This window comes from Giraffa tippelskirchi, chromosome 13 (assembly GCF_054371585.1).
Source record: "Giraffa tippelskirchi isolate mGirTip1 chromosome 13, T2T-mGirTip1v1.2.pri, whole genome shotgun sequence".
In the NCBI taxonomy this organism is placed as follows: Eukaryota; Metazoa; Chordata; class Mammalia; order Artiodactyla; family Giraffidae; genus Giraffa; species Giraffa tippelskirchi.
The window spans coordinates 7,792,783-7,805,322 of NC_137287.1; the positions used below are offsets into that span (position 1 = coordinate 7,792,783).

Consider the following 12,540-nt stretch of genomic DNA (forward strand, 5'->3'; position numbering starts at 1 on the left):
CTGTGAGAGCACCAAAGAATGGAGGGTGTCAGGCAGAGAAACAGGGATGTTCTAGCCACCCAGAGCCCCAGACCTGAGTGTAGCACACTATCATTCTGCACAGCCCATGGTTATTACCTCTCCAGGTACATCACTGACTCGCTAAGACATGAGTTTGAGTAAGCTCCGGGAGTTGGTGATGGACAGGAAAGCCTGGCGTGCTGCAGTCCCTGGGGTTGCAAAGAGTCGGACACGACTGAGCAACTGAATTGACTGACTGACTGAGGTACACCCACATTCTAGTATGCCTCTCCACTGTCTTGACGTTTATCACAGCTTCCCACCCTGGACTCCCCTTCCCCATCTAAACAAAGTGCTTCCATCAGTGCTCAACTCAAGCATCCCTTTTTACAGACAGGGAAAACTGAGGCTCACAGAGGGGAAATGACTTATCCAGGTTTGCAGAGTAGACGCAGGACTGGAAGCTAAGATTCTTTTTTTTTCTTGGCTGCACCACATGGTATGCAGGATCTTAATTCCCTGACCAGGGATCAAACCTGTGCCCCCTGCATTGGGAGCATGGAGTCTTAGCACTGCACCGCCAGGGAAGGCCCTTTGCTCAACTCCTTAGTTTAGTCTACAAAGTCTCCTGCACAGACTGGCCCTGCTTGTGTTTTTGACATCATCCATCACCACTTGGTGCCAGGATCTCGCCAGGCTGAGCTACTTTCAGTTCCTCTAATGTCTGGGCTTTCTTCCCACCGGGCCTCTGCACATGCTGTTCTCTCTGCCTGGAATACACGTCACCCTCTCCCCTCCTTCCCCCTTAGTCAACTTTTATTTAGCCTCATGGCTCAGCTTTCCTTTTCTCCAGAAGGCCTTCATGGGTACCTCTCCCGCACCCACGGTTGGGACTAGGAGCCCCCATCACACCCTGTACCTGCCCAGGGACAGCACCGACCTCCGCATCTCAGCGGACTGCTCTGACTTGGCTGTGGCTTCCTAGGGCTGGGGCTGTTGTGTTCAACTTTGTGTGCAAGAACTCATACACAGCAGGTGCTCAAATAATATTTGGCCAGTGAACAGAGGACCTGAGCAAATATTTCTGGAGCACCTGTGTGCTAGTCTGCGCACTGGGCTGGACTCTGGGGCTGCAGAGCCGCAGAGAGATCTAGATCCGTTTCTGTTTGCATGGCCCAGAGGTTACCTTCAAGGCAAGTCCCGTGATAAGCCACTGAACAAATCAACAGCCAAGAGATTTAGAGCAGTGATTCATGCTACGAAGAACATGAAGCAGAGTGTTATGGGAGGGAATGGATGGTGAGGGAAAGCCTCTGAGGAGGTGAGACTTGAGCTGGGCCTGGGTGGGAATCAGCCATGAGCCTTTTGTTGACCATGAAAAGGTTTAGGGTAGACCACTGCAGGTCCTTCACTAGGGATTTAGCCTGGCCTGCAGAAGGACCAGCAAGAAGGGCACTGTGACTGGAGCAAAGTGCCAAGAGACAAGTCAAGAAAGCTGGTAAGGGTCAGACCCCTCAGGGCTTTCTGGGCCACAGGGAGGAGTTTTATTCTAAGGGCAATGAGCCTCTTGGACATCTCCCCCATCTTTCAACTTCCTGACTGCACCTTGCCTCTTAAGATTAATTAAAAGGGCCCATCAAAATAGGATACCGAGGATCCCTACCAAAAATCTCAGGAATTCTTACGGAGGTTAGTGAAGTGAGTGAAAGTCGCTCAGTTGTGTCCGACTCTTTGCAACCCCATGGACTACACAGCCCATGGAATTCTCCAGGCCAGAATGCTGGAGTGGGTAGCCTTTCCCTTCTCCAGGAGATCTTTCCAACCCAGGGATCAAACCCAGGTCTTCCACATTGCAGGTGGATTCTTACTGGCTGAGCCACAGGGGAAGCCCAGGAATACTGGAGTGGGTAGCCTATCCCTTCTCCAGCAGATCTTCCCAACCAAGGAATCGAACCAGGGTCTCCTGCATTGCAGGTGGAGTCGTTACCAACTGAGCTATGAGGGAAGCCCCTTATGGAGGTTAGGTCCTGCTAAGTCCCCCTGACTTTTGCTGATTTCTGAATCTCCCAGCTGCTTTTACCTCCTTTGTGACTCCCCCTTTACCTGTTCACTGACTAAGCCCTTCACCCCCAAAGTTCCACCAATTCCAGGCTGCGCATGGTGCATGCTTGGCCACTGACTTGGAGGAAGCATTCAACAAGCAGCTGAGGGACTTCTCCAGTGGTCCAGTACTTAAGACTCCACCTTCCAATGCAAGGGACTCGGACTCGATCTGTAGTTGGGAACTAAGATCCCACATACCTCGGGGGAACTAAGCCCTCTTGCCCATGGGCTCTGGAACCCACATGGTGCCACAACTCGAGAGAAGCCCGTGTACAGCAACGAAAGATCCCACATGCCACAACTAAGACCTGACACAACCATAAATAAATAAATAAATGTTAAAAAATAAAGATCCAGCATGCCACAACAAAGATCAAAGATCCCTGTGTGCTGAAACTAAAACCCAGCACAGCCAAATAAATAAATATAAAGAACAACATTAAAGAACCAAACAACTGAAAATTAAAAATTAGATACCCTGGTTTTTTTTTTTAACTCATGTCCATTATTATTATTTTGGCCATGCCACACAGCCTGTGGGATACTAGTTCTCTAACCAGGGATGGAACCCAGGTCCCCTGCTGTGGAAGCTCAGAGTCATAACCACTGGACCACCAAGAAGTCCCTACATATCCTGTTTTTAAAGAGCCCTTTTGTACATTCACATGCACACACAGGGCCACCATCACCACCACTGCATACACAGGCACATTCCCACATCATTTTTATTTTTATTTTCTCTACTCTAGCCCTAACAGCTTACCCCAAATGAGACTCTCCCTGTCTCCTACCCTAAAGTTTGCAAGCCCTCAGACTCCCACATTTTTGCCTTTTCTTAAACAACAGCATTACTGAGATATAATTCACATATCATAACATTTACCCTTTGAAAGTGTACAATTCAGTGGTCCGTTAGCTATTTGCAAGGTTGTACAACCATCACCACCATCTAATTCCAGTACATTTCATCACTGCATCAAAAAAACCTCATACCCACTAGCAGTCGCTCCCCATTTCCCCACCCCTGGGGCCTCTGGCAGCCGCTAATTCACTTTCTGTCCCGATGGCTTCTAGACATTTTGTAGACATATAGTCAGGCAATATGGGAGACCCGAGTTCGATCCCTGGGTCGGGAAGATCCCCTGTAGAAGGAAATGGCAACCCACTCCAGTATTCTTGCCTGGGAAATCCAATGGACAGAGGAGCCTGGTGGGCTACAATCCGTAGGATTGCAGAGTCAGACACGACTTAGCAACTAAACAATTGCAAAAATGCTAATTCTATGTTTAACATTTTGAGGGATTACCAAATTGTTTCTCACGGTGGTTGGGCCATTTTACATTCCCACCTGCAGTCCACAGGGGTTCCAATTCTCCACATTTTTGTTAACTCTTGTTATTCTCATCCCCTTAAAAAAATTCTAGCCATCCTAGTGACTGTAAAGTGTTATCTCCTGGTTTTGGTTTGTATTTCCCTAAACACTAATTCTGTCAAGTGTCCTTTTTTGTTGTTGTTGTTCTTATTGACAATTTGTGTATCTTCTTTGGAGAAACGTCTATCAAGTCCTTACCCATTTTTTGCTTGGGTTCTTGCCTATTTCTTAGGCAGAACTGTCTATCTTGTCTACTGCCTAGCCTCCAGGACTAGCTTTCCAAAACTGTCCCTTTTGTTTTGCTAATCAAAGCTGGTTCTCCTAATTGAATTCTGCAGCCACTTATGAAACTAAGTGGTTTCATATACATTGTATTCATTGTCTCATTTCACTGTCTCAACCTAAGAGATGGAGATAAAAATCTTTCTATGATTTTACACATGAGGATTTAGGGACTGGCTAGGATCACACAGCTAGATAATTAAGAGGGTGAGATTCGCTCCCTGAACTGTCAAACTCCAGAAAAGCCCCGTGCTTTTCCTATTAACTAGTACTTCTCCTGGACGTGTTTATTGCTACTGTACAAAAGGGAAACGCAGGGTGAGAGAAGGATCAGTTTTTCTGGGTCACAAAGATCAGGATCAGGTCTAGGGATTCTCACCTCCGCCCCAAATCCTCCTCCCAGTTCCACATGCTCAGTAGCGTGGACCTGGAGGGGGTGACTTGGCTCGGCCCTTCCGGCCCAGTCGGGTCGCGCCTTCCTGCTGAGTCACGGCGGAGGGGCAGGGCGGGGTGGACGCCCCAAGAGGAGAGAGACTAGGAGCCGCCCTGCGTGGGAACCGAAGCCCCGCCTCTGGTTCTGGGGTAGTCTCCTGATTGGAGAGCCATGGACTGACATAGCCAATCACAGCAAGCTGCAGCGTGCGGGTGGGGCGGAGCCAAAGGCAAAGGCACCACCTCCCCTCCTATCAGAGAATCTGCCCGTTCCGGGCGCGCCCCTCTGGGCCTTGGGCAGCGTGCTGGGCTCCGCTACTGGAGAGGCGGGTGTGCCTGGTACTGGCGTGGAAGCCTGGTGCCACCTGTGTGAGGTCAGGAGGAAAGGGTCGGGAAGAGCGCCCAAGAGCCTGGGGTGAAGGCGAGATTTCTAGTCTGTGCGGCTATTCTCAGTTTACAAAGAGCGTTTGACACTCCACCCGCCCCCAATCAAGCCAGGCTGGGATCTTTATTCTTGTTTTATGGGAGGATTACCCTGCAGAGGACTATTAGAATTATAAGGCCAGTATTTATTCAAACTGGCATTTGGAAGGGGCGGGCCCAGGTACTTGCAGACATGCGCACTAGGCTGAGAGTTTCACGACCAGCCGCTTAGGTGCACCCCGACAAAGGCCTGGGCGTGCAAGGTTGGCCCTGAAGGTCTTTGAGACGTAGACAAGGGGCAGAGAGGGTGGTCTCTGAATCTCAGCAGTTTGTTCATCAAACTCATAGTCTAGGCCCTGTCTTTCCCCACCCCTACCCCGGCCCTTACCCGCCCCCTACCCTGCATCTCTCTCCACCCACCTCTCCGGCCTCTGCCTTTGCTTAAGATTATCTTATTTAAGATTACTTGCTTAAAATTATCTTACTGCTTAAGATTATCTTACTCTCAAAGACTGCTAGCAGCCTTTCTTCCTCTCAACCTCACTCAGCTACTCAGCAAATATTAATATTTGAGCCCTTCCTTGTGTCAAACTGGAGCAAACAGCATCACAGGGCCAAGCAGTTCTCTGTTCCTGTAGAGTTTACAGTCTAGGCAGGAGATAGACCAATGATTCCATCAAATACTGGTGAGAGTTGGATGGGAGAAGAATAGAGTGCTAAGTCTGGGGCAGTTTTCAGGGCCTCCTTGCCTGGAGAATTCCATGGACAGAGGAGCCTGGCGGACTATACAGTCCATGGGGTCACAAAGAGTCGGACATGACCGAGCGGTCTAACACTAAGACTAAATGAGTACTCCACGGAGACTTGAGAGTCCCTTGGATAGCAAGGAGATCAAACCAGTCAATCCTAAAGGAAATTGACCATGAATATCCATTGGGAGGATTGAAGTTGAAGCTCCAATACTTTGGCCATCAGATGCGAAGAGCTGACTCATTGGAAAAGACCCTGATGCTGGAAAGATTGAAGGCAAAAGGAGAAGGGGGCTGCAAAGGATGAGATGGTTAGATAGCATCACTGACTCAACGGACATGAATTTGAGCAAACTCCGGGAGATTGTAGAGGACAGAGGATTGTGGTGTGCTGCAGTCCATGGGGTTGTAAAGAGTCGGACGCGACTTAGCGACTGAACAACAACAACTGAATCTAGGAGGAGGGACCAGGGAAAGCTTTTGAAAGAAAATAGCTTTTAACCAGATGAAAGGGAGCCTGGACTTCTTGGAGGAATGGAAGAAGAAGCAGGTGGCTGGAACAGAGAGGCTCAAGGGAGACAGTGGATTGAGATGGGAGGAGAGCCTTTGTAGGCTCATTAATGGTTAGGAAGATTATCCTGACAGCACTAGGAAGCTAACTAGAGGATTTTAAGCAGGAGAGAGACATAATAGGATTTGAGTTTTAAAAAGATCACTCTAAGCATTCTGTGGAGACGGGGCAGATAGTAAGGGAAGAAGATGGAAACAGGAAAACCAGCTGCATTAATGCAGGGGAGCCATGATGATGGTTCAAACTCTGGTAGAAGCTGTACAGACATGAACAGAGGGATGAACTGTTGACCTGTCCAAGGAGGGCTGTAATGCTTTGGGAGCCTAAGAGTGGCACTCCCTCTGTAGGGCCCCCTTTATTCACTCATTTATTCTCTCAGTCAACAAATATTTGAGCACCACTCTGGCCAGAAATTACGCCTGGTTTCCCAGGGAGAGAGGCTGCCATCTGACCCAGTTGAGCTGGAAGGGAAAGGGTAGTGTCACCAGATGGGTTGGTACAGACCTCACTGGGACCCCACAACTGTACAATACTGGGACATTGGTGTGGGGTTCCTCTGCATTCCAGTTCCTGCCAGAGCCTCACCTCATCTCTGCTGCCAGCCAGCCAGTGAATTCAATTCCTTCTTGGCCGATGGAGAAACTGATGCTCAGAGAAGGGACTGACCTGTCCAAGGTCACCACCCTGAGCTAGAGGCAGACTTGGAACCTGAGTATCCAGGCTCCCACTGGCTTCTCTTCCCGCTGCAGTCTGGCTGCCCACATTTGGGTTGTTTTAGGCTCTGAGAGCCTCTCAACCACTGTCAGGCAGGAGGAAAAGCTGTAGACAGAGGGGCGCCTGCTCCCTGCCTCTCTGCGTCCAACTCCGGCCCCGAGATTGCAGTATTATTAGCAACAACCCACGACTGTGCAGAGCTGTGCAGCCTCCAGCTTGCCAAGGGACTTCACATGCAATATCTCATTTGATCCATCTGGCCTCGCCAGGAAGTGAAAATTATTATCCCCACTTAACAAGTGAAGAGACTAAGGCTTAAAGACATAAACTATTATGCATCTGAGGAACTCCACTGAGGTTCAAAAACATATGTATCCATTGACCCCTGATCCCCTGCAACTGTGCTGGGTTCCATAGAATGCAAAGATGAATAAGATCTGGACTCTGACCCCAAACAGGAGACAATCTGTAAGGATACTGTGCATATATATTCCTAGCCCTGGAGTAAGACCCTGGTGTATGCAGCTTTGGAGAAATGTGGGCTCAGAAGCAGAAGGAGTCACTCCTAGGGACTTCCCTGGTGGTTCAGGGGTTAAGACTCTGCGTTCCCAATACAGGGGTCCTGGGTCTGATGCTTGGTCAGGGAACTGGGTTCCACATGCTGCAACTAAGAGTTTGCATGCTGCCACAGCACAAGGAAGATCGAAGAGCCCTTGTACTGCAACTAAGACCTGGTGCAGCCAAATAAAATAAGTAATTTTTTGTTTTTTTAAAGAAGTCACTCCTAGAAGAAGTTCTGGGAAGCCTTCTGGAAGAGGAAGCACTTAAGCTGGAGTTGGAGGACTTGGATAGACGGGACTAGGGTCCCCTTGATGTCCCTTCCCAGCATCCTAGGCTCGTCTTCTCATCACGTGTCTTTATTTGTCTCACGCACCAGATATGATGCACCTAGTAAGTACCCAACACTTGAATCAATGGAGGGACAAGTAAATGGTGGAGAGGCAGAATGAGGCCAGTGTGCAGGCAACCCTGATGATCGGGAGGGTCTCCTCCAGTGCAGTTGTGGAGGGCTGCCATCTGGGGGAGAGCTCTTGGGTGGGTGGGACAGAGCGATGATACATGTCCTTTCGTCCCTGTGTTGTTGGGGCTTGGCAGCCAGCATAAGTGCTGGGGTTTGGGGGTGAGGGGAGGTGGGTTGTTGTTATTTAGTCTTCCGGTTGTGTCTGACTCTTTTGCAACACTATCGACTGTAGTCCGCCAGGCTTCTCTGTCCATGGGATTCTCCAAGCCGGAATACTGGAGTGGGTTGCCATTTCCTTCTCCTGGGGATCTTCCCAACCCAGGGATGGAACCCGCGTCTCCTTATTGGCAGGAGGATTCTTTACCACTGAGCCACCTGGGAAGCCCAAGGAGGTGGGTAGGAGCTTTTAATTGGTGAGATCTTTATCAGTGATTCCTGAGTTGGGAAGATCCACTGGAGAAGGGATAGTCTACCCATTCCAGTATTGTTCGGCTTCCTTTATGGCTCAGCTGGTAAAAAATCTGCCTGCAATGTGGGAGAACTGGGTTTCAATCCCTGGGTTGGGAAGATCCCCTGGAGAAGGGAAAGGCTACCCACTCCAGTATTCTGGCCTGGAGAATTCCATGGACTGTATAGTCCATGGGGTCGCCAAGAGTCGGACATGACTGAGCGACTTTCACTTTTAGCAGTGGTGCAGCCCTGGAAACTGGGGTCACAACCTAATCTCCTGACTCCCCACCTCTGGCCCAAACGGCTTGGCCAGATTTTTGGAACTCTCCCCAAACGATGCCGGGAACAGAAGACGTCAGTTGCCTCCAAGTTCTTGTGAGACCTGAAGGACAGCCTTGATGCCCAGGTTACTCAGGGCCCCTGTGGGGCAGGTGAAGACATGTCACAGCCACGGAGCATTGGGTGGCTGTTTCCATCTTACTGATGGTGATGAAGACTGCAGGGAGGTAAATGGCTGCCAGACCTCACAGTGAGAGGCAGAGCCGGGGTTGGGGGTGGGTATCCATGCCTCCAAAGCAGACCCCTTCTTCCACTTCCTGCTGCCCTTGAGGAAACCCTGGAGGCACTCTTCAGTCTTTAGCAAGAGTCACCTAACTGGGCTTCCTGCAGCAGGTGGTGCAGATGGAAGGGATGCTGTGGCTGCCTGGCCTGGCGGCCTCTGCCTTCCCAGAACAGCCATCCATCTTGCACTGATTGGGTCCATCCCAGCAGCTTCTGGAATGAGCCACGGGCATGTGGCCAGCGAGCTCAGCACCTTCTCTCCACGATTCTGTCTCAGCGATCCTGCTTTCCTGTCTGTCTGTCTGTCCTGTCGGATCCTTGTCCCTCTGTCTCTGTTTATTTCTCTTTTCTCTGCCTTTTTTTTTTTTTTTTAATTGCCTGACTTGGGGCCTCCTCCTTGATCTTTCCCTGCCCCAGGAGTAACCCCAGGACATTCAGCGCCTGGGGAATTACGGTGGCCCCTACTCTGCCTGGTGCCTGTCCTCAGCCACCTGCGTGACCCAGTGGACAAAGAAAGTACAAGGCAGGGGAATACCGTGGTCACACTCTCCTTTGCTCAAGCCCTTGGCTTCCTCTTCCCTGGTTGTGAAGCTCAGGAGGCCCAAATCGTCCCTGTCTTCCTCCCAAGGTAGAAGTGCTGGCCCAGAGATCAGAGTTATGGGAGCAAGATGTGACGGTGGCCAGGCCCTGTGCCTGGCAGAATGGAAAGGCATGGAGGTTCAAGCCACTAGCTGCCCCATGTGCCACGCTGCTTCTTCCAAACACCCTGGGCAGACCCCCTTCCTTGGGGCCCAAAGCTTGTAGCTCTGTGAACTATCCCTGTGCCCTCACAGCCTGGTCCTCAGTGGCCTTCCTGAGCCTTTGACCCCTAGTGGTCATTTTCCTCCTTCCCCAGGCCCTGCCTCATCCTGGGGACTTCCAGCATCCACAGGACACAGTGTCTTCAACCGGAGCCTCTCAAGGGACTCTTTGCCCTTGCGCCTGTCCACTCCCCAGAATTTTCTGCTGTTCTTGGGGGGCTTCCCACTCTCCTGATGCTCTGGCACCCCCACTTCACTGCTCCCTCTGCCTGCTCTTCCCTGTCCCTGAGCCCTCCGGACTCTGACCTCCTCCTGCCTTGATTTCCCCACCTTGCCCCGTCCGTGTCCTTGGCCAGTCCTAGCACCCACTCCTTTGATATGTTGAGCCCTCTTGGCCCCCAGTCTCTTGGCCACAGCCGACCACTGCCTGCCCTGGGTGGTCTGACCTCCACCTTTGCAGCTCCTGGTCCACACTGCTAAGTGAGAACTGCTGAAGAAAACCACAGGGCCCAGCAGATGGGGGCCCTATGCACGCGGCCTCCAGGCCCAGCTGGTTCTTCTCCCAGCTCACTCCCCCACCCTCCCCAGAGGCTCCCTCATACCTTCAGCCTGTTCACCAGCCTCTTCCCCTCCTCCTCCCATGACTCAGCAGATGACTTCAGCTTCTTCTTAGAGAAGAAGTTTCCCAGGAACCTCCCTGCTCTCCGCTCGGAAGTCTCCACCTGACTTCCATCCCCGCTGACCTCTCCTCCAGGGCTCCAGACCTCTCCCATGTCAATTCATCCACCTGCTCCTCCCACCTCACCCCCATCCTTCCAGCCTCTCTCTCTCCAGACTCTCCCCGGAGCTTCTAAACAATCCCCAGCCTTTTGCAGACAAAGGAAACCCTCCCTCGGTCCTCAGCCACCTGCAACATCAGCTTCTCTCTCCTTCATCTGACCGTTAAATGACGGATGAAAATAGTCATTTCTGTAACACAGTATTGTAAATCAACTGTACTCTAGAATAAAATTAAATTGAAAAAAAGAGAGCAACATTTCCAAATTCTGATTCACCACCTTGCTAACCCCTGCCATCCTGAGCCACTACAGCTCAATTCCACTAAAATTGCACTTGCCGAGGTTGACAAAGATGCCCTAGCTCAACAAAGGCCTGCTTCTGTGTCCTTCCAGTTTTCTGGAGGCACTTGGCACCATGAGGAATGGATGGTCACATCTAGTGCTTCCTGGTGATCCCTCCAGGTCTTCTGAGCCCGTGTTCACTGGCCCAACCTGATCTCGGGTGGCCTCGGCCTGCACTGGTTTGGAGCGGGGCTTGGGTTCCCAGCCAGAGACTGAAGCTGGGTCGCGATGGAGAAAGCACCAGATGCCAGCTACTAGACCAATGATCAGTGACAAGGGCCCTGGCCCTTCATCTTTGCAGAAAAGAATTCCCATAAAAACAGAAAGTGGTGAAGCAAGTAAAGTATTTATTAAGAGGAAACGAATACAGTACGTGTGGATAGATACACACATGGGCAGACTCAGAGGGAGAGTTCCTGAATTGCGCCCTCATGGCAATTAGAATTACTTTCATGAGGTATTTCTTCTGGGCTTCCTTGGGCCAATCATTTTGATTTGCCTGGTTCACAGTCTATATTTGGCCCATCTCAGGATCCTCCCAAGTGTGCACATGCACCTCTTAGCCAAGATAAATTTTACTGAAAAGGCATCTGGGTAAGAAACATCCCTTGACATGACTCCCCCTTGACCTCCACGGAGCCTTTTGTGCACACGTGTGGTTGGGGAGGTCTCCTGACTTTGAGAAAAGAAATACGTGGTCTGGGCAGGGCCCAGCCTTCTCCCTTAGTTGTCCTGCTATTCTTGGAGTTTCAGTCCATAGGAAATGAATCTCCAATAGCTTTACTCTGGGAGGAGGGGGCAGGCAGGGCCCATCTGTCTTCTGCCTCAACCCCATACCTCACTCCTTGCTCATTTATACTCTTCATTTAAAAAAATATATTTAATTATTTGGCTGCACCGGGTCTTAGTTGCAGCCCTTGGGATCTTTAGTGGCAGCATACTGGATCTAGTTCCCTGACCAGGGATTGAACCTGGGCCCCCTTACATTGAGAGTGCAGAGTCTTAGCTACTGGACCACCAGGGAAGTCTCCCATTTATATTCTTTAAAGGCTCATGGGTCCACCACCCACTGCAAACTCAAATTTCCATGTCAGGACCCAATCTGGGCATCTCACCTCCCAAACTGAACTTGTCATCTTTCCCTTAACCCTGCTCTATCGAGGAGAATGGGACTCTCCCTGTCCACCCACTTGTCTAGGAGTCATGCTGGGCATCTCCTCCGGTCACCGCTGCTGCCCTACCCTCACTCCCACCACCTCTCACAGTGGCTATTATACGAACACCCCCACCCCAGTGGTCTCCCTTCCTCTGGTCTCCCCATCCGGTCCACCCTCTACTCCAGCTTCCAGAGTGACCATTCTAAAACGCAATCCTGACTCCTCCTCTCCCTTGCTTGAAATCTCCCCTGGCTGAAAAATCCAAAGGGCAGAATCTGTTCCAATCTGATCCAATCCAGTCTCAGATTCCCAACTGCAGGACTTTCTCGGGACTGGTTTTATTTATCCTCCCCTCCCTGATGCCCCCAAACCCCGGAAATCCCCAAAGTTTTCTTTGAAGGCTTCTGATTTGCACAGGGTGACTAGAGTTCAGATCATTTCAGCAAAGAGCAGAAAGTGTCAAGGTTTTAGTATTAACCCAAGTGGCTTGTTCTGTGCTGATGGATCATTAGCTCTGCGTTCCAGAATTAACAGAGACCCAGAGAAGATCAGTGATTTAAGGTTATTTAGCCCATCATTGGTTCAGCTGGTCTCCAGTGTTCTGTTTGCAGTCCCAGGTCCCTGAATCCAGCACAGACAGCCACTGCCTTGGGCAATATGCCTGCAAACTGCTGTCCCTCCAACTTCTCCAGGAGGGCCTTGGCTTTGACTCATCCTCCTGGGGAATACACTCCTTCCCACTCTCAGGAGAGAGCAGGTCATTCACTTCCCCTCTCAGTCTCCT

At 50.7% G+C, this 12,540-nt stretch overlaps 1 long non-coding RNA gene across 1 annotated transcript; it reads left to right on the top strand.

Annotated features, from left to right (window-relative positions):
- The first annotated feature begins 4,484 nt into the window (after nt 1–4,484).
- LOC145533532 (uncharacterized) lies at nt 4,485–10,504 on the top strand. Its single transcript, XR_014074145.1, has 4 exons — nt 4,485–4,563; nt 7,422–7,597; nt 8,357–8,623; nt 9,574–10,504. It is a non-coding gene; the product is annotated as an uncharacterized LOC145533532 (long non-coding RNA).
- The last annotated feature ends 2,036 nt before the right edge of the window (nt 10,505–12,540 follow it).